Here is a 6449-nt window from a genome sequence, read left to right as displayed (position 1 = left end):
AAGTTGGAAGGCTAAGGAAGGAGAACATGGTCCATTTTCCCTTCTTTCTAGCCACTATGGCTTCTGACCCTATGTGGAGAGCAGACTGCAAGCTGACAAGGTCCTTGCAATCTGTGAGGACAGCCAAAGGTTGCTTCGCCTCAACAAACCCTCCTAAGAATGGGGAGGTATGAACTGTTCAGGAAACAATACGGTGTTTCTCCGAGACAGGGAAGTACACTTATAGCTGCGAACAGACAGAATGGCAAAAGTTCATAATAGAATGTGGGTTAGATGATTGCGCCAAAGATGATCTTATCCTAGCTAGCAATTATATGCTCTTGTATAAAAGCAGCTTGCAAAGATAAAACTGTGCCACTACTCCATCATTAGTGGATAGTGGTCCTCCTAATCCCACCTTTGTCTTTTTCTTTCTTTTTGGCATCTCCCACTGTTTCCACTCAGGTATCAAGCAGGCTGCGCTGGACGTGGCAACCCTATAAAGTTAAAGTGAGAATAGGCGATAAAATAAAAGGGCAGGAAAATTCTCAATCGATTTTCACTACTGTAAATTTTCTTGACACTGTCTGGGCCTGGCAGATGTTTAAGTTCACATCTTCTCCTCAATATTTTCGTGAGTTCCCAAAGTAACCAGTGAGAAAATTTATCTGTATGTTTTATGATGTATTGGTTTATTTTTATGTGTTTAGTTATTCCCACATCAGCTCACACAAGCTAGAGTCTTTTGTCTGGAGTCTCAGTGGCCCTTCAGTTGGTCTTCTTGGACAGAATGTAGCTTCTAGCCAGTTCTCTTGGACGTAGACCATGTACACTATCATTCTTTGTCCCAACACAGCCTGGAAGTACTACTCTTGAAATACAACCACTGTTCCGGTGCTCATGCCTTTGGTCAACTGAACTCTGAATTTTAGAGTTTGTAGGTAAGTGCTAGCCCTAGTTTACTTTGTCTTCCCTGCTTCAGGAAAATGACTCACCCCTCCAGTTTGCCCCACTGGAGCTCTTCTTTCTCTATATGAAGTAAAAGGAGAGATGCTCCCATCTCTCCCCTTTGGGATGGGTTCCCAGAGCACAGCTCTCTCCAGGAAAAGAGTCTGGTCGCTGATTCTACACATAAGGAGTTTGGAAGTCACTGCTCCATCCTAATAATAAGTAAAAAACTGAACAGACTGAAAATGCAACAATTTTTCTTTGATCCGTAAGAGAGATGGGACACTGGACAAACTGCTGTCCCTAACACTGAAGAGACAGATAGGTAATACAAAAGTAACTGCTTACTAGAGCAGAGACTTATATTTGAAAATTACTGTGGGAACCAGTGCCTGGGTAGGAAAACTTGAACTGTAATTGATAAATTGCTTGTTGTGCAAAGCTCAGTGTGGACAAGCCTGAGAGTTAAAAACTCCGGGGGGACCCAGTCATACCAAGAACCCCACACTTCTATAAGTGTTACCTATAGAAGTTCTAATCATAGGACTATAGAAAGCTTCTGCTGCCCCCACACCTTACCACCACATTACTAAAGGGTTATTTATAGCAGTTCCTTTTATTGGATCTATCATATGCAACTATCAAGACAAATTGCAAGGCTTACTAAACCACAGAAAAACGCAGTTTGAAGAGAGAACAAACATCAGAATCAGACGTGGCAGGGATGGATGTTGTAATTAGCATGCAGGAAATTAAAAAAAAAACTGATTTATGTGCTAAGCGCTCTAATATATGAAGTAGATGGCATGTGAGAAAAGATGGGCAACGTAAGCAGATAGATAGAAATCCTACAAAAGAATAAAAAAATGCTAAAGATCAAGAAACACTGTAATAGAATGAAGAATAACATTGATAGTCTTATTAGACTGAATAACGCAGCTAAAGAATCACTGAGTTTGAGGATTTATCAATAGAAACCTCCCAAAGTGAAAAACAAAACAAAACAAAACAAAAAACACCAAAGACTGAAAAAACAAAGTAATATCCAAGGACTGTGAGGCAACTATGTGTAACATAGATGTAACAAAGGTGTAACATACACATAATGATAATATCAGCAGGAGAAGAAAGAGAAAGAAACAAAAAAACTATTTTGGAAGAAGTATTGTTGTTAAAATGTCTGCACTACCCAAAACGATTTACAAATTTAATGAAATACCTATCAAAATTTCAATGACATTTTTTTCCACAGAAATAGAACAAACAATCTTAAAATTTGTGCGGAATCACAAAAGATCCTAAATAGCCAAAGCAATTTTGAGAAAAAAGAACAAAGCTGGACTATCTGATTTCAAATTATACTACAAAGCTATAACAATCCAAACAGCATGGTATTGACACATAGATCAATAGAATAGAAAAGAGAGCACAGAAATAAACCCACGTATAGACAGTTAATTAATTCACAGGCAAGGAGCCAAAAATACTTAGTAGGGGAAAGGACAGTCTTTTTAATAAATGGTGCTGTGAAAACTGAACAGCTACATGCAAAAGAATAAAATTAGGTGCATGTTTTACACTATACAAAAAATAAACTCGAAATGGATTAAAGACTTAAATTTAAGATCTGAAACCATAAGAAGAAAACATAGAACGTAAGCTCTTTAACATTGATCTTGAAAAATTTTTTTTTATTTGACTCCTAAAGCAAAGGTGATAGAAACAAAAATAAACAATTGAGATTATGTCTTCTGTACGGTAAAGAAAATCATCAACAAAATGAAAAGGCAACCTCAGGAATGGAAGAAAATATGTACAAGTTTATTTCTGATAAGGGGTTAATAATCCAAAATATATAGAGAGCCTATACAATTTAATAGCAAAAGATCTGATTAAAAAATGGTCAGAAGAACTGAATAAACGTTTTTCCAAAGAAGACAAACAAATGGCCAACAGGTACATGAGACTGTGCTCAACATCACTAATCATCAGAGAAAAGCAAATTGAAACCATAAAAAGATGTCACCTCACACCATTTAGAATGGCTATGGTCAAAAAGACGAGAGAACAAGTGTTGGTGAGGATGTAGGGAAAGTGCTCTAAAAAAAATACACTTTTACTTTTTTAAGCAAGAAAAAAAGCTATCTTATAAGTCTTTTAATTTCCTCTTTCTCAGTTCTATTTATCTTTGATGTGAATGAGTAGTTCAAGAACATTTAAATACTTTGGACTCTCTGCTTTGAAACTCTTAAAAGAGGCTCTGTTGCACAATTGACTTTGGTATCTGACACTTTTTTTGGTGGTTCAGACAAAATCGCCATTTTGACATTCTCACATACTACAGACAAAAATTCATTGGTTGAAGTTTTATTAAGTCCATACAATAGAAAACCATGGAGTCATTAAACATGATGTTTTTAAAAGATCCATATAATGATATAGAGAAACCTCACAATATATTTTAAATGTTTTTATAGCTCAGGTTAAAATGCAATGTGTTCATTGATTCAAATTTTGTCTAAAATAATTATGAATATCAATTCCTAAAAAATATATTAATGGTCTATTTAAAAAGGTTACAAAAGTTATCTCTGTTAAAATTACAGGTTACTTATTTTGTTATTTTACCAATCTATAATTTATGCAATTTTTAGAATAGAAGTTTCCTATGGAATAAATAAGCTAAAGATGTTTTAGCTAAACTAAAACAAAACAAAACAAAACAAAAACAAAAAACAAAAAACAAAATGAAAAAACGTTCCATTTTGTATCAGAAATTTGATACATCAAGTAGAGACCCAGCCTGGAAGTCTAAAGATGTTTTAGCTAAATGAAAAAGAATTGTTCTATTTTGTATCAAAATTTAATTTTTGGAGACAAAAACGCAACATATCTAGTAGGGACCCAGACTGGAAGTCTTCACTTGCATTTATTTTAATTCAGTGAGTGACCATGGCTATTCAGTCTGTGGTTCACTTGGTGATGTTAATTGAGCTAATCACCTAAGAGAGTTTCTCTGGGCTTATTTCCTCATATTTAAATTAGCAGAGCTGAGTTCTTTTAAAAAAACTGATTGAGAACATCCAAAATTTCTTGAAATACCATTAAAAAATACGGGCTCAAACTAAAGAAATCAGTTGCCACACTTGTAAACAAGCTTATCAATACTCCAGAAATATTAACAATGTCCAGAAAAAGAAAAAAGATGAAAATATTAATGCAGAGAAATAAAAACAAGGAAAATTAAAATCCAAAACTCAGTGAGAATAAAATGGCAGGAGTGGGTTGTTGGTGAGCTATTCAAATCTCAGACTGGAAAATGTGGAATCCAGTGCCTGGGGTGGGGGTGTGTCTGTAAAACTGCTCTCAGGGATTCTGAGTGCTCAGCCCTTTCTCTCTTAATTGTACTATCTTGAAGCTGTTCTCTGTGCTTTGGTCTTCATTTGTAAAATAGAGATGATAGTAATGCCTGTCTCAAAGATTATCATGAGTAAACCTCTGTAAAATTTTTGGAACATTTCTTAGACAAAATAAGTGCAATATCAGTGTTAGTTATTAGTACTAGCAGATTTTAGATGTGGTTGGTTGATAATGACACTTAATGCTGAGCAGCTAATAAGTTACTATAAGGGGATAAACAAGTAAATTGCTAAGAAGAAAAGCTAGTACCTTGATATCATGGTAGTGCTAACCCAACCGTGGAACCACCTGTCTTCATATGTTTTAGTATGTCAGTAACTGCCATCCTGATCCAAGTAAATGTTTGTCTGCCTGCTCCTTAAAGCAAAATGTATCTAATTTGCAAACAAAGAGAATGCCTGAAATACATTTCTAGAAATTAATGCAAATATATAATAACCTCGATAAATGTAAAAGGGTTAAATTTAACTATTAAAAATTCAGTAAAAACAATTCAGCCATCTGATAATAGAAAAGACAGACACAAGATAAAATTACACTGAAGTGATGAAAACAAATGAATGTAAAAAGAACATATGCATTTGCTGTTTATTGCATATTATTTAATAAAAGAAACTAAAAGAATACAACTTAAATACATCTTTTTAAATACAACTACATAAAGTAGTAAGGCACTATATCAAGTGATTTCAGGCTCTTTTTTCTAAATTGTAAGTTTCTTGAGGGTAGGAACTGTGTTGGTCACTCCAGCCCCAATACTGAGTCTGACACAATGGCAATAGACATTGGTGGTATATCTCTTCTTGAGGCCAATCTGAGCTACAGACGTATTACACACTATATAGACATATGTTTGAATTATCAACTGTTTTTTGTTTCTGTTGTGTGTTTTTGTTTTTTGTCATGTTTTGTTTTTTGATTCATCAAAGTTTTCAATAGGGAGCTAATATAAAGGATGTTTAAAATTTTATTTTTAAATTTATTTTTATTTTATATTTAATATTATTTTATATTAATTTCAGGTGTATAGCATAGTGTTTAGACATTTATATAATTTAAGGTTTTTTTAAAAAAATTCTACTTTTTAAAATATCTGAGTGGGCACATAAACGAGAAAACTTCAGAAAGTTTCAGAAACAGATCTGAGATCTTGGGGAAAGCAAGGCAGGTGTTCATAGAGAATTATCATCAGAATTCCCTCTTAGTTGCCAAATGAGCCCTATTCCTAGCAGTCAAGTTGCCTTCATTACGTGACTTGAGTAAGATTACCAACCTCATAATAAGGTTATTGAGAGTGTCCAAAAAGGTAATAGAGGCAAAGTCCTTAAAATAGAACCTAATGCATAATTGCCCTCAATAATGTTAGATATTATTATTATAAGCTATTGGAACCCAGTATGAATTCATTTAATACTTGATAGAATGAGTTTGGCCAGTTTTGATGGATGAGGAGGAAATCTATGGCATAACATATAATATGAGCTGGAGGAGACCTATTGTAAATGGGAGGAGCAGAAAATATACCTGCTATTTGTCTGGCATGGAGATGGAGCCAAGGAGTGATGGAGTGACATTGAAATGCAGCCTGAACTTCTTGCAACTTTTCACTGATCATCTCTGTTAAGTTCCTGAGAAGGGGGAGACTTTAAGGCCTGTACGACCAGCCCTGGGACATGGCCTCCTTCTTCACTGTCTGTTGTTGGCAGGAAAGGCAGAGAAGAGAGCACTTCAAAGAGCCAGACTTTGTGCCCAGAGCAGGGGATTTGAGCACTGCCTCCACCCACCATTTCTGTAGTCAGGCTGCGGGAGATCAAAAGCCATCCCCAGCTGCTCACCTCTCCACATACACATACCGTAGAGCTAATCATATTAGCCGCTTCATAAGAAATAAATTGTTATTTCCTCTCCACTTTGATTTCCCTCTTTTCTCTCCCTGTGTTATAGCCAGGAAACTGCTCTCTCTCGCTCAGTCTCTTCAGGAATTTTCTGTTTGCTTTATCTGTTATGTCACAAAGCTCTTTTGCTGGGGTTTGAGACACCCTTTGTGCATAGTAGGAGTAAGCCACCTCTTGGAACCATGGATTCTGGATATAGACATGCTC

Source organism: Pteropus medius, unplaced genomic scaffold (genome assembly GCF_902729225.1).
Source record: "Pteropus medius unplaced genomic scaffold, Ma_sr-lr_union100, whole genome shotgun sequence".
Lineage (NCBI taxonomy): Eukaryota > Metazoa > Chordata > Mammalia > Chiroptera > Pteropodidae > Pteropus > Pteropus medius.
Note: the sequence above shows the minus strand (reverse complement) of the source record.